The 24,972-nt window shown below is 45.6% G+C and overlaps 1 protein-coding gene and 2 long non-coding RNA genes across 10 annotated transcripts in view; 1 reads left to right on the top strand and 2 right to left on the bottom strand.

Annotated features, from left to right (window-relative positions):
* Positions 1-898, bottom strand: part of LRRC61 (leucine rich repeat containing 61) — a 14,934-nt gene extending 14,036 nt beyond the window's left edge. Inside the window, exon 1 of one of the 2 annotated variants that reach the window (XM_007983413.3) lies at positions 790-898. The gene's annotated coding sequence lies outside the window, so the exon portion shown is untranslated. The remainder of the gene's footprint in view (positions 1-789) is intronic. The other variant, XM_007983415.3, reaches the window with a different exon arrangement.
* Positions 784-20,425, top strand: LOC103227208 (uncharacterized). Of its 3 annotated transcripts, XR_012090471.1 has the most exons (4): positions 1,018-1,121; positions 5,752-8,257; positions 9,250-9,366; positions 20,000-20,425. It is a non-coding gene; the product is annotated as an uncharacterized lncRNA (long non-coding RNA). The 3 variants fall into 3 exon arrangements; XR_012090470.1 differs by lacking the exons at positions 1,018-1,121; positions 20,000-20,425 and adding an exon at positions 784-881 and having other exon boundaries at positions 9,250-10,255; XR_012090469.1 differs by lacking the exon at positions 20,000-20,425 and having other exon boundaries at positions 9,250-10,255.
* LOC119621553 (uncharacterized) lies at positions 5,869-24,972 on the bottom strand. 5 transcript variants are annotated; one of them, XR_012090467.1, is made up of 5 exons: positions 24,569-24,972; positions 14,371-14,819; positions 10,922-11,020; positions 10,252-10,393; positions 5,869-6,116 (listed from the first exon to the last, which is right to left on the bottom strand). It is a non-coding gene; the product is annotated as an uncharacterized lncRNA (long non-coding RNA). The 5 variants fall into 5 exon arrangements; XR_012090465.1 differs by lacking the exon at positions 24,569-24,972 and adding an exon at positions 19,630-19,993; XR_005238109.2 differs by lacking the exon at positions 24,569-24,972 and having other exon boundaries at positions 14,371-19,993.

The following is a 24,972-nucleotide window of genomic DNA, read 5'->3' as shown; positions in this document are numbered from 1 at the left end:
GGAAAAGAGAAAAGGAAGTCACTGTGTTTTGGGGTTTTGTCCCACATGCAAATTTGACTACCTATAAAGCCTAAGCGGCCGGGCAGCGGTGGCTCACGCCTGTAATCCCAGCACTTTGGGAGGCCAAGGCGGGCGGATCACGGGTCAGGAGATCCAGACCACCCTGGCTAACACAGTGAAACCCCGTCTCTACTGAAAATACAAAAAAAAAAAAAAAAATTAGCCGGGCGTGGTGGCGCACGCCTGTAGTCCCAGCTACTTGGGAGGCTGAGGCAGGAGAACGGTGTGAACCCGGAAGGCGGAGCTTGCAGTGAGCCGAGATCGCGCCACTGCACTCCAGCCTGGGCGACAGAGCGAGACTCCATCTCAAAAAAAAAAAAAAAAAAATCCTAAGCAAGATGTTTTAAATAATAATCATGCATCATTGGGTTTCATACTGTGCAAAAAAATGACACAACGTGAGATGTGATTCAAACGACATGGCAGCACTCTGCTCTTTTCTGGAAGCTTAGGGCTTAACAATGGAGTCAGAGCATGTCAGAGCCTCGTCTACACTATGGAAATAGTAACAGCACCCGCCTCATGAGATTGTTAGGGTTAAACGAGTTAATATCATAGTATTTCAGGGCAGTTCTCGGCAGAGGGAGCGATGGGTAAGGGCTGGCTGTTCCGGAAGATTCTGGCCTCGCCCAGTGTGTTTGGGAGCGGGGCCAAGGCTGGCCCCCGGTGCCGGCACGGTCCCGACAGCTGCCCCCTCCCCTGAACCTCTGCGGCCCAGTCCCCGCTTACCTGAGGGGTGGAGCCGGCAGCCCGCGGAGCCACTGGCCAAGCTGGGAAGTGCGGCGCAACTCTGCACCGCAGAGCCGGCACCTCCTCGGCAGGTAACAGCCGCAGCCCCGCCGCCAGCCGCTTAGCGGCCCCTGACCCCTGGGCCCCTTGCCCACCACCCGACGGGTTGGCCAACGTGCTTCTCCAAGCGCCGCAGGCCTGAGCTCCTGGAACCCACCCAGGGTCCTGGCCAAAGGCCGTAGTGGGCGCTCTGGATTCCGGGATGCACCAGCGGTTACTTCCGGAAACGCAGCTTGCAGGGGTCTCCGCGCGCACCCCCCGCCCCGCAGTTGGTACGTTCCTCCTGCCTGCGGCCCCTGAGTGCGCAGGCGTAGGCAGCGCGGCAGTGCGGCCGGAAGCGAAGGGGCCGTGAGGTTGACAGTTGGTAATCGTTTATTGGTGCGGCCTTAGAGAAAGGACCTCCAAGCCCTTATTCAATACATGTTGGGTGGGTGGTCACATGTGCCAGTCTCCGGACAGATGGCGGCCTAAATTTCCTCCCGGACTCGGTGGCACCCAAGGACCCCTACACGCCGGCGCTGTGCGTGCCAGGCTGACCACCCGAGTGCGACCCGCAGCCTCGTCCGCACGTGTAGACGGAAGGAGCCACAAAGACGATAAGAATCCAGGTCTCCCCGCGTGGAAGGCTGTGGAAGTCTCGTCTATCGGTTCAGGAAACGCATCCAGGGTGTCTCCTGGTGTCCCGATCCAGGCCCTAAGAGAGGGTTCTTGGATCTCATGCAAGAAAGAATTCAGGGCAAGCCCATAAAGTGAAAGCAAATTTATTAAGAAAGCAAAGAAATAAAAGAATGGCTACTTCATAGGCAGAGCAGCCCCAGGGCTACTCGTTACTCATTTTTGTGATTATTTCTTAATTATATGCTAAACAAGGGTTGGATTATTCATTAGTTTCAGAGAAAGGGGTGGGCAGTTCCCGGAACTGAGGGTTCCTCCCTTTTTTAGAACACATAGGGTATTTCGCGATGGTGTCATGGCATTTGTAAACTGTCATGGTGCTGGTAGGAGTGTCTTTTAGCAACTAATGCGTTATAATTAGCGCGTAATGAGCAGTGAGGACCACCAGAGGTCCCTCCCATTGCCACCTTGGTTTTGGTGGGGTTTAGCGGGCTTCTTTACTGCAACCTGTGTTATCAGCAAGGTCTTTATGACCTGTATCTTGTGCCAACCTTCTATCTCATCCTGTGACTTAGAATGCCTAACCTCCTATGAATGCAGCCCAGTTGGGCTCAGCCTCATTTTACTCAGCCCTTATTCAAGATGGAGTAATTCTGGTTTAAACACCTCTGACACTGGGGCAAATACCTGCTGCCTGATGACTCCCAGAAGTCCTAAACACCCAACCCAGAGAACGTCTGGGCCTGCATCCACTCGGGTGCTCTGCCACTCCCGCAGGCTACAAATTGTGCGGGAGCCAAAGAAGTCACGTTCCCTGGGCGAGCGCAAAATGCCTCTTTGTCCCATGTTGGTTCCACATGTGCACCAAATGAACAACTTTTGTCTCCCTGGCTACCTTGAATTTCTTTCCACCTCCTGAGTTGGACATATTCAAGGGGCTGTCCTGGGGGCAGGCTTCCCTAGTCTTCCCAGGCGCAACCTTAGCTTTTCCCATCTCTTTCAGATGACCCTCCTCCTGTCCCAAGCAAATTAACGCCAAGCCAGTCTAGTTCTCCAGCTTGGGCTACAGCTGGGACCCCTGCCCAAGAATAGTGATTTTTATCTTTACACTTTATCCAAGTTATTTATTTTTATTTTTATTTTTTTTGAGATGGAGTCTCACTCTCTTGCCCAGGCTGGAGTGCAGTGGTGTGATCTCAGCTCACTGCAACCTCCACCTCCTGGGTCCAAGCGATTCTCCTGCCTCAGCCTCCCAAGTAGCTAAGACTACAGGCATGAACTATCACACCTGGCTAATTTTTGTATTTTTAGTAGAGATGGGGTTTCACCATATTGGCCAGGGTGGTCTTGAACTCCTGACCTCAAGTGATCTGCCCGCCTTGGCCTCCCAAAGTGCCGGGATTACAGGTGTGCGCCACCCTGCCCAGCCATACCCAAGTTATTTTTAATCTCACTTGATCTTCTCTATGCCTCAGAGATGGAAGTATTAGTTTCTCCATCATACAGATGAGAAAATTGAGACTCACACAGCGTGTTACAGTAGGAAATGGGACTAAAAGAAAAATTATTCAAACAATTGTTAAGATGAGAGACTTTATTCAAGAACAGCTGCAATAGGGGCTATGCAGTAGGGGCAAAAAGATCAGGCTTAACATCAAATACAAGGACAGGTGGAGATTTATAGTTAAGCAACAGGGTGGAGGTCAGCAGATGGAAAATTACTGAGAGGACACACAACGGCTAGGGAGATTTTTTGCTGAATGCAAGCCAAGGTGATCAGATACCAAGGGTAGGGGATTTTTGCTGAACTGACTCAGCAGGATTCTTGCTAAAACTGAACTAAGTGAGCTAAGGGCCAGCCCAGGGTCAGGGCCTATTCAAAAAGAGGACTGAGAGGAGACTGACTCAAGTTTAGCCAAGGAGTGAGTTCTTTTCATGAGCCACCTATGATTTGGGTTGTATTGTCAGAGGCGTCCTAACCAGAGTGACTCTATCCTAAATAAAGGTTGGGGAAGGCAAGACCTGCTGGGTTGCATTCCCAGGAAGTTAGCTCTCTTGATCACAAGATGTTTATTGTTGAGGAAACAAGTTAATGGAAAAAGGCATTCTTGTTTTGTTTTGGAGTCTCACTCTGTTGCCCAGGCTGGAGTGCAGTGCCACCATCTCAGCTCACTGCAATCTCTGCCTCCCGGGTTCAAGTGATTCTCCTGCTTCAGCCTCCGAAGTAGCTGGAATTACAGGTATGCACCACTTTACCTGGCTAATTTTTATATTTTTAGTAGAGACGGGGTTTTGCCATATTGGCCAGGCTGGTCTTGAACTCCTGACCTCAAGTGATCCACCCGCCTCAGCCTCCCAAAGTGCTGGGATTACAGGCGTGAGCCATGACAACCAGCCTGGAAAAAGGCATTCTTAATTTAAACTATGTTTTGCTCTAAAGATAATAGTCCACTCATAAATGTTTGCTGAAATTAATTGCACAAGAGAATAACAATACAAATAGTCTGTCACAAGCCGATCACAAGCCTTTATAATAAAATACACTATTCTTAGCTCTAATATCCTACACAAGGAAGCATTACATTTGAGGTAGGGCATTCCTCCTCTTGCTTCCTGAGGACACCCTACTCTAGGAGATTAGTTTCTAATAAACCATTTTAACTTTACTGTACTCTGCGACTCACCCTAAATTCTTTCCTGTGCAAGATCTAAGAACCTGCCCTTGGGGTCTGGGATGAAACCCCTTTTCTGGTAAGAGTACTGTTACATGGGATCCATACTATGGGCTCAGAGCTGGTCCCTTTCTAGCGTTAATCCAGAAACACTCTAAAACAAGGCATTTCTTACTCAAAAGAGGGCAAAAGACCAGTCAGGGATGGATTGGGAGAGGAAGAATGGAAGGAAATGCTGATCTTCCTGTAGGTGCAAAACTTTTCACTGCAGCCAAGCCGAGTTTCAGGAGGGAGGACCTAAAATCATCTGGTTTTGGTAAGTGTTTTACAAAAGGATAAATAGGACTGGCTCCTGCCTCTAGAGCTTCCAGATACAGCACCCTTGTTTGCCCCGTTTGCAGGGGTAACAGAAAGTGGGAAGTAGCTACATTAGCTGCTAACTCTGTCTCGGGTCAGGGGAGAGGCTGGTGGGGTTAGTCCCAACAGTGTTTTAAAATGTAGAGTAATTGTCAAGACTGGAGTCAGGGCGAACAAACAAACAATAAATAAATATAAAGTAATTGGATGGACAAAGTGCTTTGCCTCCATCTTCCCAAAGGCAAAGGCACCTGAATTTGCTAGCCTGCCCTAACTCTTCCTGGACCATTTCATAGCCTTGTGGAATGGCAGAGCTAGACAGACTCTTAAGAAGTCTGTTCTGGGCCAGGGGTGGTGGCTCATGCCTGTAATCCCAGCACTTTGGGAGGCCGAGGCAGGTGAATCACATGAGGTCGGGAGTTCGAGACCAGACTGAGAAACAGGGAGAAACCCCGTTTCTACTAAAAATACAAAATTAGCTAGGCATGGTGGCGCATGCCTGTAATCCCAGCTATTCGGGAGGCCAAGGCAGGAGAATCACTTGAACCCAGGAGGCGGAGCTTGTGGTGAGCCGAGATCACGTCATTGGACTCCATCCTGCCTGGGCAACAGAGCAAGACTCTGTCTCAAAAAAAAAAAAAAAAAAAAAAAAATCTGTTCCACACCCCCAATTTTACAAATGCTGTGCAGTGAATACGTGTCAGAGTCACTCAACTTGGAACTGGGGATTTTCCCAGTAGAGTGTATACTTTAACTCTTACTTGCTCAGTAATAGACCAGGTGAAGATTAAATTCAAATTTTTGTCTACAGCCCAGGTATCTACCTACTTCAACAGTGGTTTAGGATGTAGAAGGACCTGGGAAACTTGTTTGAAAATGCAGAATACAGGGTCCACACCCATTCTGTGGGTCTGGAACGAGCCCAGAAAATGACTTTTAAAATAAACCCCTAAGGGAGTGAAATGCATCAGAATCACACGGTATATGTAAGCTTTTGAAAAACACTGATCTAAAGCAAACTTTTGGGCTCACAGGTCCCCTAGAAGAATCTTGAAAAACTCTGTACATTTTTTTGTTTGTTTGTTTTGTTGTTGTTGTTGTTGTTGAGATAGAGTCTCATTCTGTCACCCAGGCTGGAGTGCAGTGGTGCGATCTTGGCTCCCCGGGTTCAAGCGATTCTTCTGCCTTAGCCTCCTGAGTAGCTGGGACTACAGCTCCGTGCCACCACATCTGGCTAATTTTCGTATTTTTCGTACAGGCGGGGTTTCACCATATTGGCCAGGCTGGTCGTGAACTCCTGACCTCGTGATCCGCCTGCCTCAGCCTCCTAAAGTGCTGGGATTACAGGTATGAGCCACCACACCTGGCAACTCTGTACATTTTAAAGTTGGCATCTTTATTAGTTTTCCAGGACTACAGTAAGAAAATACCACAAACGGGATAGCCTAAAAAACAGAAAGGTATTGTCTCTTGGTTCTGGAGGGTAGAAGTCTGAAATCAAGGTGTTGTACTCTCTCTGAAAGTTCCAGGAAAGAATCCGTTCCGTGTCTTTGTCTTAGCTTGTGGTGCTTCCAGAAATCCCTGGTGTCTTTTGGCAGAGATAAGACCACTCCATAATGATCTCTGAGCACAGACAAAACAAGAACATTATCCCAACCACAGGAGACCTCCCTATCCTGGCTGATACAAATGACTACTGCTTTTCACCATCATAGCTTTAGCCTCACTCCATTCTTCTCATCTTCTCCATAAGAATTATCTAAAAAATACACAATTATAGAATTGCCCCTACTTCCCGACATCATCCCATTGAGAGGAAATCCCCATTTTCTCGCACCCTCCCCCAAATCTACTAAAACAAGCTCTGTCCTATAGAAAGTCCTTTTTAACACCCTCTTGTGAGACACCCCATTGTTCCTCTTGGTTTACTTTCTTCCTCCTTGCAAGGAGCCAATAAACCCAACCCCATTCAACTGCAGATGTATTCTTGGTGGTCATAGATTTATAGAGAAAAGTCATAATCCATTTCCTCAGCTACTGAAATGGATTCAACAACACTCAATATCCATCTGGATAATAACTCGATTGTAGTGAAATAGAAATAGATGCCTGTTTTCTTAGCATGATCAAATACATCCACCTCAACCTTAAAGGTAGTATAATGCTTACATGGAAAACATGAAATGTATTCCTGTTGAATTCAAGAATAAGAGAATCACATATACTATTACTATTATCATTTAACATTGTTCTGGTGGTTTTAGTCAACACCAGTAGTTAAGAGAGAGAAATTAGAGGCTTATTAACTGGAAGATAAGAGGTAAAATTATCACCATTTCAAGTGACTTGATTGCATAAATGAGAAACACAAGATAATTAACTGACAAAAATTACTAGAGCTAATAAAATAATTCAGTAAGGTGTCTGGCTTTAATATCGATAAATAGAAATCGAAAGCCATCATCTATGCAAACAACAACCAGTTAGAAAATGTAAAGGAAGGCCAGACACAGTGGCCTACACCTGTAATCCCAGCACTTTGGGAGGCTGCCAAGGCAGGCAGATCACTTGAGCCCATAAGTTCGAGACCAGCCTGGCCAACATGGAGAAACCCTGTCTCTACTAAAAATACAAAAACTTAGCCAGGCATGATGGTGCACGCCTGTAATCCTAGCTACTTGGGAGGCTGAGACACGAGAATCACTGCCAGAAGGCAGAGGTTGCAGTGAGCTGAGACCGTGCCATTGCACAACAGAAGGAAATTCATTAAATAAATAAAGAAGGAAGGAAAGACTCCAGCTGTTTACTAACAATAAAAAAGATTAAGCATCAAGGAAAAAGCTTAGCAGAAAATGCACAAAATCTATGTGAAAAAACCCAAACTTTTAAGCATCACTAAAGACAACAAAAAGAAGACCTGAATAAATGGAAAAATGTATCACGTTCAGGGGCAGGAGGACTAAATATCTAAAAGATATCTGTTCTCCCTAAAATAGGCTACGTAATCCCAGGAAAAATTCCAACAGGAACTTTTAAGAACCAGATTCTCAGCCAGGCATGGTGTCTTATGCCTGTAATCCCAGCACTTTGGGAGGTTGAAGCGGGTGGATCACGAGGTCAAGAGATAGAGACCATCCTGGCCAACATGGTGAAACCCCTTCTCTACTAAAAATACAAAAATTAGCTGGGCATGATGGCACACACCTGTAGTCCCAGCTACTCGGGAGGCTGAGGCAGGAGAATCACTTGAACCCAGGAGACGGAGGTTGCAGTGAGCTGAGATCGAGCCACTGCACTCCAGCCTGGCAACAGAGTGAGACTCTGCCTCAAGAAAAAAAAAAAAAAAAAAAAAAAGAACCAGATTCTAGAGCTCAGATGGAAAAATAAACAAGAATAGCTAGAAAAATTCAGATAAAGAATAGCGATGGCTGGGGGTTGGTAGGAACAAGCCCTGACACATATCAACATATATTTAAAGCTACTACAGTTGAAACACTATGTATTTGTGCAATGTATTGACAGCCAGATTAATGGAATGGAATAAAAAGTCTAAAAACAGGCCCAGTGTATTGCATAAAGAAAGCATGGTACATCCACATGATGGAATATTAGGCATTCATTTTTGTTGTTTGTTTTTTGAGACAGAGTTTCACTCTTGTTGCCCAGGCTGAAGTGCAGTGGTGTGATCTCGGCTCACTGCAACCTCCACCTCCTGGGTTCAAGGGATTCTCCTGCCTCAGCCTCCTGAGTAGCTGAGATTACAGGTATGTGCCACCATGCCCAGCTAATTTTGTATTTTTAGTAGAGACGGGGTTTCTCCATGTTGGTCAGGCTGGTCTCGAACTCCTGACCTCAGGTGATCCACCCACCTCAGCCTCCCAAAGTGCTGGGATTACAGGCGTGAGCCACCGCGCCCGGCCTATGCATTCATTTTTAAAAATAATGAAACTGTGTACTGATATGGACTGACTTTTCAGGATACGTCGTTAAGTGAAAAAAAAAAAAGAGTATAGTCTTGGGAGTGTTTGTGTCTGTGTTTTAAAAAGGGGAGAATACATGCATGTATGAATATACATAAGCATGTATATGTTTACTTCTACATGCTACAGTCTCTCTGGAAAAGACATACAAGAACTTGTAACAATGACCCAGGGAGGGCAACTGTGTTGTTGAGGGGGCAAAGAGGGCATTTTCACTGTGAGCTAATTTGTACCTTTTGAATTTTATTTCATAGGAATGTCCTTCCTAATCAAAAACTGCAGTAAAATATGTTGAATGCTAATAACGAATTAGTATATAAAACGTACAACATATTTTCCTTATAATTTTTTACTCCTTCCATCCTGAGCGTCTTTTCTGTATTTTTTGGCTATGTGCATATCCACTTTGGAAGTGCTGTTCAGTATTGGGTTGTCTTTTCCTGACTGATTTGTAGGCGTTGCTAGCATCTTCGGCTGCATATCCTCTGCCAGGTGTATGGATCGTAAAGATCCTCCCCAGCTGTAGCTTGCCATTTCTGCCTTCATCATGTGTTAGCAGGACAGAAGTTTATCATGATGACGTTCAGTTTTAATGAATTTTGATTTTAATGAAGTTCAGTTTGTCAGTCTTTTATAGTCATTGCTTTTCGTGTCCTTTTAGAACATCTTTGCCTACTTCATCACTTGTATATATTTTTAAAAAAATAATAAATATATATAATACTAAATAATAAATATTATTTTTAATAATAATATTATTATTATGTTGAAACAAGGTCTTGCTTTGTCACCCTGGCTGGAGTGCAGTAGCGTGATCACAGTTCACTGCAGCTTCGACCTCCTGGGTACGAGCGAGCTGCTCACCTCAGCCTTGCGAGTAGCTGGGACTACAGGTGTGTGCCACTGTGCCCAACTAACTTTCGTTTTTTTGTTTGTTTGTTTGTTTGTTTTTGTAGAGATGGGATTTTGCCATGTTGCTCAGGCTGGTCTTGGGCTCAAGGGATCCACCCACCTTAGCCTTCCCAAGTGCTGGGATTACAGGCATGAGCCACCAAGCCCAGCCTTAAACATTGTTTTTAAATAATAAAACATTTTAAACATCTAGAAAAGCACAAAAAATATTGTTTCAGATGCCCACAAAAAACACCTCAAAGAGTAACTATATGTTTGCCACATTTGCTTCAGACATCTCCCTGTCTTTTTCAAAGAAAAAATTGTGACATACCCAAAGCTCCATCGCCCCCACCCTATTTTCTTTCCCTATTTCCTTCTTCTGAGCCAATCAGTACCCTGAGGTAGAGGCTGATCACTCTCTTCTATAAGTCAGGGTTCTTTGGTGTAAACAATAGACATAACTCTACCTATTAATAGTTTAAGGAAAAATGCATTTTCTAAGGTGTATTAATAGTTCAAGAATCCTTGGCAGGGCTAAAGGAAGGGCTTCTAGGTTAAATCCAGGAACAAGGCTGACAACTATTCCATAAAACTGGTCACATAAAGTCACTGACCCCAGATACCTTTGGCTCCTGCCACAGTGATGGAGCTAACACTGCTGCCACTTACCCTAGGAGGCATGCATACAGCCACAGTGCCACATGAGCAAGCTGCCACCACCCCTACCACCACAGCTTAGCATGAGTGACCTGGGGACTAGACTACATGCAGAACCTCACTTGCCCTAGAGGGGCCGTATGGCTCCAGTACTGTGCTTGCCAGAAGAGCTCCATCCTGTCCATGGCCTCTGCCTCGAGTTGCTCATTTCTGCCACTAACACTTACCCAGGTGCATCTTCTTCACAATCCCCAAGTGCCTTGCAAAAGCTGGCTCCGCAGGTTTCTGGGAAATGTTGTTTTTAGCTTTCCAGGCTCCAGGCAGGTCCCCAGGGAGCTGCCAAGAAGGCTCAGTGAGCCCTTCCAGTGTCTGTCAAATAATCCAGTATGTGTGTATCCATAACAACACACACACACACTCACTCTCTCTCTCTCTTTCTCTCTTTCTAGGTAATGTAAACCAAAAATAAAATTCTAAGGCCCTCGAACCATCTGAATGCACACCTCCTCTTGGCCAGGGCATTCCAAAGTTAACCTGAAACACTGGTTCAGGCCATGATGGGAAGGGAGGGTTGGATATGCCTCACTGTATCCGCCTCCCTTTTGGATTTCAGGAAGAGCTAATCGGAATTAACATCAACATAGACCTTAAGTCTGATAAGAAACATTTACAATCTATTCTGTGAAGCCTGCTACCTGGAGGCTTCATCTGCATGATAAAACCCTGGTCTCCACAATCCCTTATCATAACACAGACATTTCTCTCTATTGATTCCAGGTCTTTGGATAATAACTTGACCCTTTCAACCGATTGCCAACGAGAAACTTTAAAATCTACCTATCACCTGGAACACCCTTACCCACCCCACCCAGCCCACCCCATTTCAAGTTGTCCCACCTTTCTGAACTGTCACATGTGTCCGTAGAGAAGACCACCTAAACAGGCTTTGTATGAGCAGCAAGTCTGTCTATTCACTTGGGTGCAAGTGGGCTGAGTCTGAAAAGAGAGTCAGCGAAGGGAGGTGGGAGAGAGGCAGCTTTATAGGACTTGGGTAGGCAGTGGAAAGTTACAGTTAAAGGTAGTTTTCTATCGTTAGCAGAGGAGGGGGTTACAAGGTGCCTGGTCGGAAGATCATAAGATTCATCATCCAGAAGAATGTCACAAGGTCAATTGATCAATTGGGGCAGGGCCAGAACAAGTCATAATGGTGGAATGTCTTAAGTTTGGTCAATCTGTTAAGGCAGGAGCTGGCTGTTTCACTTCTTTTGTGGTTTTTCAGCTACTCCAGACTTAGCTCCTGCAGGCCATCTGGACATATATGTGCAGGTCACAGGGGTTACAATGGCTGAGCTTCGGCTCAGAGGCCTGACATTCCTGTCTTTTTATGTATAAAATATAAAGTTATAAGAAAAGATAAAGAAAATATCATTTTTTTTCTGGGGATTATTGGGGTAGGGGTGATGTTTCTCAGGACTGCTTCAAGCATGACCAGGGACTGTGTGGACACCTTAAAGAAAATTTTATAATGAGTTAGTCCAATAAGTTTCGGGTCTAGGGTGCATTTCTATGTAGCTACAAGGTGCCAGTTAGCACATTTTTGAGCTTGGAGTTGCCCTAATAAAATAAGTTCTCTAAAAATAGTTATCAGGCATATTAGCTTTAATGTAGGTGGTGATGAGTTTTTAGGCCAGGGAAAGAATAATGTTTTATGTACCAAAGCTTTTTGTCCCCATTTTCTGTCATATGAGTGGGATTCCCTGTTGTTAAGCCAATGATCTATTATATTACCCTTTTCCCATAGGTATGAGCAGCGGTCTGAATGGAGAAGTTCAATAGCTTTTATTGCAGAGCCTATGCAGGAGAGATGATAAGTAAAATAATCTTTGTCTCCTGGATTAAGCTATGGAAGAATGAATTTTCCATGATCTAAGAACCACTTGCCCTGAGTTGGAAAAGACTGGTAGAACAGGTTTTTAGAAGAAGAGTAGGTGAGAGTGATAAAGGAGAAAGAAAAATACTGGCCTTCTGGAGTGGGGGCTGGAATATTAGCGGGTGTGGAGGCATTGGTTATTTCCTTGGCTGTTTTGTTGGCGTAAGCATTTTCTTTAGCAATAAGATCAGTTGGTTTCTGGTGTCCTTTACAGTGAATGACTCCAGCCTTGGCTGGCAAGAGAGCAGCCTTAAGGAGGGCCTTTATTAGAGAGGCATTGATAATGGAAGAACCTTGTGTGGTGAGAAAACCTCTTTTGGTCCAAAAGGCAGCATGGTTATGGAGGATGTGGAAAGCATATTTGGAGTCAATGTGAATGTTAATGTTCATTCCTTTGGTGAAAGAGAGTGCATAGGTTAAAGCAATCAGTTCAGCTTGTTGGGAAATAGTGGAGGGAGGAAGTGCAGCAGCCTTGATAATAGAAGTATGGGACATGACAGCATAACCAGCTTTAACTGGTGAGATTTGGCTGGGTTTAGAGGAACTGCCATCAATAAACCAAGTGTGGTCTGGGTTTGGGATTGGAAAAATAGAAATATGAGGAAAGGGGGAAGATGCTATGTATATCAGGGAGATACAGTCGTGTGGCTCAGGACTTGTGCTGGGTGCTAAGTGAGAAGCTGGGTTGAAATCAGGCCCATGGGCAATAGTTACTGTTGGGGTTTCAATAAAGAGTGAATAGAGCTGGAGGAGTCGAGGGGCAGACAGTAAGTGTGAAAGGTGTGAGGCGGATATTAATGCTTGAAGGTTGTGAGAACTGTAGAGGGTAAGTGGAGCATAGCTTGTGATTTTGAGGGCCTCTAGAAGTATTAAAGCAGTGGCTGCCACCACATGTGGACATGAGGGCCAGCCGAGAACTGTGAGGTCAAGTTGTTTGGATAGAAAGGCTATAGGTCGTGGGCCTGGCTCCTGTGTGAGAACTCCAGCAGCACAGCCTTGTATTTCAGCTGTGTGTAAGGAAAAAGGTTGAGATGAGTCAGGGAGTGCCAGTGTGGGAGCTGTTTCTAGGGCCTTTTTGAGAGAATGAAAAGAAGAATGGGGAAAGGACTTAGGGTCTATGGGATCAGTTAAGCGGTTTGGTTAGAATGGCCAAGCCTGGTACCCAGAGTTGGAAGTATCCAACAATGCCTAAGAAGGAAAGGAGTTGTTGTTTGGTGGTCAGGATAGGGGTCTGGGAGATTAACTGAATACGGTCTGCAGGAAGAGCATGTGTATGTTGATGGAAGATTATGCTGAGATATGTAACACTAGGGGAAGAAATTTGAGCCTTAGAAGGGGATACTCGGTACCCTTTTGAGTAGAGATGTTGAAGAAGTAGGATAGTGTTCTGCTGGGAAGATTGGTAAGAGGGGCTGCAAAGAAGAAAGTCATCAACATATTGAATAAGGTGGGAGGCAGACAGGCGGAAAGAAAGGAAGTCATGAGAGAGGGCCTGACCAAAGTAGTGTGGGCTGTCTCTGAAGCCTTGGGATAGGACAGTCCAGGTGAGTTGCTGGGACTGGTGGGTGTCAGGGTCAGTTCAAGTAAAGGCGAAAAGAAGTTGGGAGGAGGGATGCAAGGGGATGGTAAAGAAGGCATCTTTGAGGTCGATAACAGAATAATAAGTTGTGGAAGTGGGTATTGAGGAGAGGAGAGTATAGGGGTTTGGCACAACAGGATGGATGGGAAGGACAATTTGATTTATGAGGCAAAGGTCTTGGACTAGCTGGTAGGACTTGTTCGGTTTCTGGATGGGTAGGATACGGGAGTTGTAAGGAGAATTTGTAGGCTTTAAAGGCAAAGGTCTTGAATTAGCCAGCTTCTGAACGGGTAGGATAGGGGAATTGTAAGGAGAGTCTGTAGGCTTTAAAAGGCCATGCTGTAACAGGCAAGTAATAATAGGCTTCATCCCTTTAAATCTTGCTGTGGGATGGGATACTGGTGTTGAGCAGGGTAAGGGTGATTAGGTTTTAATGGAATGGTAAGGGGTGCATGGTTGGTTGCCAGAGAAGGAGTAGAGGTGTCCCATACTTGTGGATTAAGGTGGGGAGACACAAAGGGAGGATGTGAAAGACGCCTTGAATTGGGCAAAAGGACAGCAATGAGGTGTGGCTGTAGCCCAGGAATAGTCAGGGAAGCAGATAATTTAGTTAAAATGTCTTGGCCTAATAAGGGAACTGGGCAGGTGGGGCTAACTAAAAAAGAGTGCATAAAAGAATGTTGTCTAAGTTGGCACCAGAGTGGGGGAGTTTTAAGAGTTTAGAAGGTTGGCCGTCAATACCCATAACAGTTATGGGGGCAAGGGAAACAGGCCCTTGAAAAGAAGGTAATGTGGAGTGGGTAACCCCCGTATCTATTAAAAAGGGGATGGACTTACCCTCCATTGTCAAAGTTACCTGAAGCTCGGCATCTGTGATGGTCCAGAGGGCTTTCTGAGGCAATCGGGCAGCATCAGTCTTCAGTCGCTAAGCCGAGATCTGGGAAGGAGGCAGCCAGAGAGCTTTGAGCCAGAGAGCTTTGATCCATAGCCCTAGAAGTGGCTGTGATATTAGTTGGACAGTCTGATTTCCAGTGGGATCCCGCACAGGTGGGACACAGCTTCGGAGGAATTCTGGGCTGCAGGCATTTCTTGGCCCAGTGGCCAGTTTTGCGACACTTGAAGCCAGGTCCATGAGGAAGGCTTAAAGGAGTAGCTGGAGGCTGTCGTTTAGTTGTTCTGAAGTTTGTATGTGCTGAAGGCATGGCTGGGGTTTCTCTTACAACAGAGGCAAGCAGTTGCAGCTCTGAAATACATTGCCGCTTGGCTGCGTCTTTATTGTTGAACACCTTGAAGACAAAGTTGATTAATTCCTGTTGTGGGGTTTGAGGGCCAGATTCCAATTTTTGAAGCCTTTTTCTAATGTCAGGAGCTGACTGGGTGATAAAATGCATGTTGAGAATAAGACAGCCTTCTGACCCTTCAGGGTCTAGGGCTGTAAAGCATCTAAGGGTAGCTGCCAAGCGGGCCAAGAACTGGGCTGGGTTTTTGTCTTTACCTTGGGTGGCTTCTTTAAGCTTGCCATCACTAACAGCATTGTATGCTGCCTTTTTTAGCCCTTCAACTAGGCAAGAGACCATGTAATCTCGCCTAGCTATACCTGGGGAGCCTGTCTGGTATTCCCATCGGGGATCATCTCGGGGAACTGCCCTGATGCCTTCTTGGATATCTGGCACATAATGCCGGCAGGTGTCAGCATGAGAGTGGGCTAGGGCATAAACTCTTTCCCACTCATCTGGGGAGAGGGGAGGGATCAGGATGACATTTAAGTCATTCCACGTTAAATTGCAGGACTGAGTCAAATACGGGAATTCCTGTATATATTTAGTGGGGTCTGATGAGAAAGAGCCCAGATGCTGACTGATGTGGGAAGGGTCTGATAGAGAAGAAGGTACACGAACCCTTACTATGCCCTCAGCTCCAGCCACCTCTCTTAAGAGGAAACTGTTGGGCAGGTGGGAGAGAGCTAGTTGTGGAATGAAACTGTAAGCCAGACTGAGTGTGAGGAGGGGAGGTGATAGAAGAATTATAAGGTGCGGGAGCGGAGGCTGAGGAAGAATTGGGACTTGATCCAGCCTGTCGAGGAGTGACCTGGGGAGGGGGAGAGAGGTCAGAGGGGTCTGCAGAAAAGGAGGATTCAGAGGACTCTGAGGTTGCAATAGAGACTGAAGAAACGGACAGGAGAGAAAGAAGAAAGATTTGGGATGAATCGCATTGGGAGCAGAGGCTAGGGAGGGAACGAAGTGTAAAAAATGCCTGGATGTCAGGCACCTCAGACCATTTGCCCATTTTTTGACAAAATTTATCCAGGTCTTGTAGGATGGAGAAATCGAAAGTGCCATTTTCTGGCCATTGGAACCATTGTCGAGTTTGTATTGGGGCCAAGCAGAGTTGCAGAAGAAAATAAGACTCTTAGGTTTTAGGTCAGGTGAGAGGTTAAGAGGTTTTAAGTTTTTAAGAACAGAGGCTAAGGGGAAAGAAGGAGGAATGGAGGCTGGAAGGTTGTCCATAGTTAAAAGGTAAGTTTAGAGAAAAGAGGGGGTAGAGACACAGAGAGAGGGGGGATGGTACTTGTCACCCAGGGGAGGTGGTACTTGCCACCAAGATGGAGGATCAAGGCATGTGTCCCCACAGTGATTAAACGCCTCTGGAATGCGGGTGAATAATCCACAATGATTAGACACCAAGGGAAGACTGTCTTCCTGAGTCCGTGACTGGCACTGGAGTTTGGGGTCCACAGATAAAACGTGTCTTTTCTGTCTCTACCAGAAAGGGAAAGGAAATGAAGGGAAGGGAGAGATCGAAGGGTGACGTGGAAATTGAAAGGAGAAGGAGGTTGAGGGATAGTGAGAGAGGTTGGAGAAGAGAATAAAAAGAGGCCACTTACCCAATTTAAAATTGGTGAGGTGTTTTGTCTGGGCCGGTCTGAGGACCCAAGGTTGTAAGTAGATTTTCTCATGGAACAAAAAGCGGGAGGACGGGGGATTGATCTCTGGAGGGAGGTCCCCCGATCTGAGTCACGGCACCAAATGTCAAGTGCCTCTGTGTGAAGAGACCACCTAACAGGCTTTGTGTGAGCAATAAAGCTTTTTGATCACCTGGGTGCAGGCAGACTGAGTCTGAAAAAGGAGTCAGCGAAGCAAGATGGGGAAGGGGTTGCTTTATAGGAGTTGGGTAGGTAATGGAAAATTACAGTAAAAGGTGGTTATTTATTGTTAGCAGAGGAGGGGGGTGCAAGGTACATGGTGGGGAGATTATAAGACTTATTGTCTGTAATCCCAGCACTTTGGGAGGCCGAGATGGGCAGATCACGAGGTCAGGAGATCGAGACCATCCTGGCTAACACGGTGAAACCCCGTCTCTACTAAAAAATACAAAAAACTAGCCCGGCGAGGTGGCGGGCGCCTGTAGTCCCAGCTACTCGGGAGGCTGAGGCAGGAGAATGGCGTAAACCCAGGAGGCGGAGCTTGCAGTGAGCTGAGATCTGGCCACTGCACTCCAGCCTGGGTGACAGAGCGAGACTCCGTCTCAAAAAAAAAAAAAGACTTATTGTCCAGAAGAATTTCACAAGGTCGGTTGATCAGTTAATGTAGGGCAGGGACAAGTCACAGTGGTGAAATGCTGTAATGTTGGTTAATCAGTTAAGGCAGGAACTGGCTGTTTTACTTCTTTTGTGGTTTTTTGGCTGCCCCGGACTTCTTGGCTCCTGCAGGCCATCTGGATGTATATGTGCAGGTCACAGAAGTTGCAATGGGTGAGCTTCGGCTCAGAGGCCTGACATGAACCAAATCAATGTACATCTTACATGTATTTGATATTTCATGTCTCCCTAAAATGTATAAAACTAGGCTGTGCCCCACCCACATGATCTTAGGGTCTCCTGATGGCTGTGTCATGGGCCATGGTCACTCATACTTGACTCAGACTAAATCTTTTCAAATGTTTTACAGAGTTTGACTCTCCAGTGACAGTAATAAGGGTTAGAAATACACACATATGAAACAATCTATATATCATTTTATAACTGCTTTTTAAAAAAGCTAAGCATTATACTTTTAGTTTTCCCTATGTTGACATAAGTAGTTCCAGTTCATCATTTTAATCATCTTATAGTATAATACTCCCTTGTATGAATAAACCACTGTTTGTTATCCATCTCCCTATGAAGGAGCCATTCAATTGTTTTCTTTTTTTTTTTTTTTTTGCTACACAAATATCATTGTCTATGTCTCATCACACATATATACAAGAAATTTTCTAGGATAGACACCTAGAAGTGAAGCTGCTTGTCTTTGAGTCTGAGGTGTTCATCTTGGCGAGGTGTTGCTAAATTATTTTTCCAAACTGGTTGACTCCATTTGCACCCCTACTTACATTTCCCCCATCCTCCCCAGCCTTTTGTGCTAGCAGACATAACTTGCCCATCTAATGAGTGTGAAATGATGTCTCATTGTGACTTTAATGTGCATTTCCCTAATTACTAATGGGGCTAAGTATATTTTTCACCTACTGATTGGCCACTCAAGTTTCGCTCCTTGTGAGTTGCTGGGAATATACATGCCAATTTTTCAAATTAATTTGTCAGTGTTGTTTATATAATCTGGATGGCAATCTTTCATAAATAGGTACTACAACAATCTTTTCCCTGCCTTATTTAGAAAATTATTCCCTTTTCTGATGTCAGGAAGTCATTCTCTTATGATTTACTTTAAACACTTTGACATATTGCTCTTTGGGGTTAGGTCTCTGACCTTCTTGAACTTTATTTCTGTGCATGATCTAAGGTAGGGCTGCAGTTCTTCTTTCGAAGTAAGGGTTCAGATTTGCCCACTTTTAAAACTTGGGTTTGTCATATTGTTGAAGTATGAGTTCTTCATATATTCAAGATACAAGTCTTTTGAAAGATATATGCATTACAAATAGTTTCTTCCAGTTTGTGGTTTGCTTTTCATTTTTTTTTTTTAAACAATGGTTTTGAAGAGCAGAAAAAGAAATGAGGCTGTCTGATCTTGCCCTCTCTCCCCACCTTCTCCTTCCTTCCCTTTTCCTGGCACTAGATTCACTAGGAGTAGGGGAACTTGTAGCCAAAAATATATAAAGAACTTATATAAATCAATAGGGAAAAGACTAAAAAAAAGTAATAGAAAAGCAAGCTAATGATCTGAGTAGGCAAATTAGAGAAGTGGAAACCGAAATGTCCAATAAACAGGTGGAGTCAAGCTTAGCAGCCATTAGGGAAATGCAAGTTAAACTGCCAGCCAGGCGCTGTGGCTCATGCCTGTAATCCCAACAGTTTGGGAGGCTGAGGTGGGCGGATCACGAGGTTAGGAGATAGACACCATCCTGACCAACATGGTGAAACCCCATCTCTACTAAAAATACACACAAAAAAATTAGCTGGGCATGGTGGTGCACACCTGTAGTCCCAGCTACTCAGGAAGCTGAGGCAGAAGAATTGCTTGAACCCAGGAGGCAGAGGTTGCAGTGAGCTGAGATTGTGCCACTGCAGTCCAGCCTGGCAACAGAGCAAGACTCTGGCTCAAAATAAAATAAAATAAAATAAAATAAAAATAAAATAAAATAAAATAAAATAAAACAAACTACCATTTCACACACATCATCTGACTGAAAACATTTAAGAAGATGAATAGCAAATGAAGTCCAGAAACTCACACAAGGTTGGTTGAGTATAAACTGAAACAATCATTTTGGAGAGAAATTTGGCAATCTCTTGTAATGTTAAAAGATCTTTGACTCCTAAATATATATCCTAGAGAAATTCCAGCAAATGTGCACAAAGACATATAAAAGATGCTTACTATTTGTTAATCTGGAAGTAACACAGGGGTCATTAATAGGGGGGTAGAAAAAGAAAGTGTATATCACTAATGAACTAGATCTATATGTAACAGCACTGTATCAGTCAGATGTGTTGCAATAATGCTGCATAACAAAACACCCCAAAACTGACTTATAACAACAGGTATTTAATTTTGGCTAGTGTGTCTCTGCTTCAGCTGGGCTATAGTAGTCTGTTTTCACAGTGATGATAAAGACACACCTAAAACTGAGGGAAAAAAGAGATTTAACTGGACTTACAGTTCCACAAGGTTGAGGAGGCCTCAGAATCACGGCAGGAGGCAAAAGGCACTTCTTACATGGCAGCAGCAAGAGAAAAATGAAGAAGCAAAAGCAGAAACCCCTGATAAACCTATCAGATCTCTTGAGACTCATTCACTATCACGTGAATAGCATGGGAAAGACTAGTCCCCATGATTCAATTACCTCCCCTTGGTCCCTCCCACAACACAGGGGAATTCTGGGAGATACAATTGAAGTTGAGATTTGGGTGGGGCCACAGCCAAACCATATCATGGGGTTTGGCCAGTCTAGCCTAGGATTGACTCAACTTGGCTCAGGTCATTTTGTGATTAGTGTGCTCCTCACATTTCATCTTCTCTGGGCCCAGTAGGCCATCCAGAACATGTGGAAGCCAGCGACACTACAGGCAGCTCTGGGAGCCAGTTTATATACCAACTCCTGATGGTACGTCCAGCCTGCTGCCCAGGAAGGAAGCCAGTGCTGGCAGCTGAAAGGCGCCTGGCGTGTATGGGAGCATCAAGAGCATGGGGAGATGCACTGCAGTGGCCAGCACAGACCTCCAGTCTGTTATCACAGTCTCACTCTCTGTAATAAAAAGGTTAATAAGGTAATAAGGAGGTTACGTTGCTGTTTTAATTTGCTTTCCTTGACTAAATTATGTTTAACATCTCTTCATGCTCAAAAGTTTTTTATATGTCTTCTGTGAATTCTTTTGTGTCATTTGCTCATTTATCTACTTGTGTGGTTTTTGCCTTGAAGAAAAATTAAATTTTAATTTAGTTAAATGTATAAAGTTTTATCTTTATAGCCTCTGGCTTTCTTTCTTTCTTCCCCTGAGATAGACCTTCCCTATTACATGATAATTTTAAAAATTCTCTAGTGTTTTTTCTAGTACATTTATAGTTTCCTTCCATTTTGTATTTGTTTTGCTGCTGGGACTCTGGACACTGTTAATTGCCCTACTCATCTCTTCCTTATGTATTTGGTTTGCTATGTTTATCATATTCATTTTTTTTTCTTCCAGTCAGTCTCGCTCTGTCGCCCAGGCCAGAATGCAGGAGCACAATCTCTGCTCACTGTAGCCTCAACCTCCTGGGCTTAAGTATTTCCCCTACTTCACCTTCCTGAGTAGCTGGGACTACAGGCTCACACCTCTACACACACCCAGCTAATTTTTGTATTTTGAGTGGAGACAGGGTTTCACTGTGACGCCCAGCCTGGTCTCGAACTCCTGGGCTCAAGGGATCCACCCGCCTTGGCCTCCCAAAGTGCTGGGATTACAGGTGTGAGATACTGTGTCTGGCTGTTTATCATATTCTTAATTCCTGATTGTAAATTTATTTCTGGACTCTTATTTTCTCCCCTTGAGTCATCTGTATGTTCATGTGCCAGCCCCACTGCTTGCATTTCTGTAGCCTTGCAGATGGTATCTTTATCTTAGACTTTTTAGTAGCTGGGAGTGCCCGTGTCCCTCTCAATGCTCTGCTTTTCCAGGAATATCTTGGTTATTTCTTACATGTTTGTTTTTCCCAGAGGGCTTTAGAAACAGCATGCCAATTCCAGTATCCGCTTCCTCCCCCGTCCTCCAAAAGCATTTGTGTTTTTACTGAGAAGATGCCACATTTATACATTAAAGACATTTGACAGGAAACACAAAAATACAGATACCTAAGCAGGCCCTAGGTATTTTTCATGGCACTTATTTGTCAGGTCCTGCCTCATATACAAAAGCATGCAGGGCACTTGCCACCTTCTCTTCCCCAAAGGGCATCAGTGTGGTGACCATGACGGGAACAGAAAAGGGGAAGGAAGCTGAGATCCTGGCAGAATAAAATGTGGCATGGAATTAAATAGTTAATATGTAAATATAATGAAATTAATAGCATTTATCGACCACATAAGCACTTTAGTCGATTATCTCAGTTCATAGTCACAACTCCTATGAGGCAGGTGCTACTAATATTATCCTGATTCATCAATAAAAACGAGGCTCAGAAAGATTGTCACTTTCACTCAACTAATCATCAGTAGAGCTGGAATTTGATCCAGGTATAGGCTCCGCACTCTTAACCTCCAAGCTGAGCTGAGCTGCTAAGTGAAGTTAAACTGCTTCTGGGAGGCTGGGTAGAGAAAAAAAAGAGAAATATGTTTGCTGAATCAATTGCTGCCGGCCAAGGGCAAGGCCTTTGCACCTGACATTGCAGCTGATTGATGCTGCAGAATCTGCAGGAATTCAGAGCCTGGGGCTCCTGCTGTATGGGACACAGAATGGGAAGATGAAGTCACCACCCCAGTGTGTCCCAGGTCTTTGTCAGAGGACGAAATGCTGACATTTCAGGAGGGAGGAAGACCCTTGCTGCTATCATGACCCTTAATCCTGAGGTTAGAGAGCCAAGGCGGGGTTCCTGTAGGGGTCTGAGAATATCCACCCCAACCATGTCCACCCACCCTGCTCAGGGAGCCACCTGCAGGGAGAACACCAAGTTCCACTGGGCTCGGGGCAGTGCCAGAGCTCCCTGACCCCGGCCTCCTGGGAAGCACCAGCTCGCAGAGGGACCAGCTCGTGCTGGGGTCAGTTCCTGCTCTGATACCTGGTAGTCCCTGGCAGCTTGGGGGCTTCCTTGTTGCTGGGGTGTGGTCTTCTGGTCAGAAGCTCCAGTCCTGCTGGGGAAGCCAGCTGAAGGCATCTGGCTCCCCTCAGGGCCCCCCAGCCTCCTTCCCTGAGGGTCTGGGGTGATAACTAAGTTTGGAAATCCCTTGAGGGGTTGAGGTTCTAGAGCAGTGGTTTCAATGGTAGGGGTGCTTCCCTAGGGAACATTTCAAAATGGCTGGAGACATTTATAGTTGTCATGGCCAGGAGCAGGGAGAAGGGCTCTGCTAGCATCTGGTGGGTAAAGGGAAGGGGTGCTGCTAAGCATCGTAGGATGCGCAGAACAGTGCCCTCTCTTGCTCCCCGTCCCCCACAAAAAAACCCAAAGAATTATCTAGCCCAAATTGTCAACAGTGCCGGGGCTTGGACATCCTGTCTTCCAGGGCTTCGGTTAGCACTGTAACCCTTGGGAGCTGGTTTAAAATGTGAAGTCTAGAATCCCGTGTGAGACTCTAAACCTGCAGGGTGCAGTGTGGGACCCAGGAACCTGTACTTTCAAGCATTCCAGGTTATTCTATTACAGGTAGACCACACTCCACATTGACAAGTAGCACTGCAGGCCGCACCTGGCGCATGATTCCCGAACTCTGGCCCCGTGTGGGTCTGCCTGTGGCGGAGGCACCTGGAGAGCTGGCTAAAGCCCCAGCCTCCTTCATCCCTGGGGGTTCTGTTGTAATAGACATGGCTTCCATCCCAGAATTCCATGGGTTGTTTTGTTTGGCTTGAGTGATTCTTTTTTTTTTTTTTCAATTATTTTTAAGTTGACAAAAATTGCATACATGTAGGTGTATACCATGTTTGGAAATGTGTATACATTGTGAAATGGCTAAATTGAGCTAATAACAAATGCATACCTCACTGTTCATTTTGTGAAATCTACTCTTATCGATTTCCAAGCATACAACACACTGTTGAGCACTTTGTCACTGTGGGCTGCACACTAGGTCTCTTGGGCTTATTCCTCTTGTCTAACTGAAATTCTCTACCTTTTGACCAATGTTTCCCCAATGAGAGATTCGTATTTAGATTTGCTAACCCAGTATGTGGCCTAAATGCACACAGGACTCTGATCATCTGCCCTCATCTTCCGGTGTTACAAGTCAAGCAAAACTGTGGTAGCTGCCAGCTGATTTCATTCCCGGAAGCCCAAAGCTTTATCAGCGGAAGGTCACTTCCAGCACACAGATAAGATTAGCCACGCCTCTCACTTCACCTCCAGCTCCTCACTTTTCCAGAATTATCAACTATCCTATTTCTGTTCAAAGTAGCCAAAATTAACCGAGGGCTGCTCTTCGGGGGCTTCTGCAGGGAGCATGCACCCTATGGCCAGCAGGAGCAGCACCTCCCTCCCTCCACCAAGAATCTGTGGCATCCGTTACAGAATGGAATGTGCTAGATCTCTCAGGGATGTTGAGGTAGGAAACAGTTCGGGAAGATGGAACCAGAAGACGATTCGGGAAGCCTGGGATCAGAGTGGAGAACGGCAGGGCTCTTGGGCATGGTCCTTTGGTTTCCGAAGCAGTGCCTGGCACCTTGTAATGGCTCAATGCTCGTCAGCCATTGCCACTATGAAATATTCCTGAAGGGCGTTTCCTCCAGGCTGTGGTATTGTCTGGAGAATTATTGTGGCTCCCTGCTCAAGCTTATGGCTCTAGGGCCACCATCTCTGACCTCCGGACCATCCACCCCCAGCGATGCACGGACTGGACAAGGGCTCCCTGGAGACTTCATCCTGCACGTAGGTGCTGCCCTCTGTTGGCCATACTCTTTGTGTGCAGCTTAACTTTTCTTGGTTACCTTTACTTTTTTTTCTCAGTGGCTTTGTTCTCCCTCTCAGCGTGGCCTCCAAGGCCACTTCCTGCTCTGCCACTTGGTATGGTTCAGGGCTGCCCTGCTGTCAGCCACGGTCCATTTTTAGAGCTCTTTTGCATCGTGTAGGTTCATGAGCATCAGAGGCTGATATTTACTGATGTGCCTCCCACATTGGGGATGGTGCGGTGGGAGGTGGGTGGGGTTTGAAACTGAGAACGCTAACAGAAGTTGGGTACATAGTGACTGCGTCCAAACCCCCGCACCAAGAGACTGGACCAACCCTAGCATGGCTTCTGGCAGCCCAAAGTGGCATCCCTGGGACCACCTGGCCACCCTTTGAGTTCCTGTCTAAAAAGCTCAAGGCCGTCAAAATCGTTCAGTGTTTGTTTCTACCAACACCTGACAACCGGCCTCTGACCGCCCCCCCACCCAACTTTCTTAGAGCATTTACGTTAAAAACACTTAGAGTCGTACCTCCTTCCCTTGTCCCTTTGAGATGTACACGCATGTCTGTCCAGGAGTGTCTGTCTCAAGAGCCTGAGAGCTAGTCCTTTGAAATGGCATCATCAGGAAGGATGGGGCCTGTCTCCCAGGCTCTGGGGGAGGACAGAAGCTAATTTCCATCACTGCCAGCTGGCACACACAGCTGGCCCGGCCACAATAACACAAACAGCCTTTTGTAATTCTTCACTCCCATGGTTCCTGAGCCCCGGAGTGCCCTTTCCTGACTCCTACGTTCTCCCATTAAACTGTCCAGTCCCCCTGCACAGATCCGAATGGAGCTCAGCTTCTCCCCTGTCAGTGGTTAATGAATAAGATCTGTTTTCGTAGCTTTAACTAAGGTCCAGCTTAGTTTATCTTTGACGGACCCACTTACC

Source organism: Chlorocebus sabaeus, chromosome 21 (genome assembly GCF_047675955.1).
Source record: "Chlorocebus sabaeus isolate Y175 chromosome 21, mChlSab1.0.hap1, whole genome shotgun sequence".
Taxonomy (NCBI): domain Eukaryota; kingdom Metazoa; phylum Chordata; class Mammalia; order Primates; family Cercopithecidae; genus Chlorocebus; species Chlorocebus sabaeus.
This window is presented reverse-complemented; position numbering and strand designations above follow the sequence as displayed.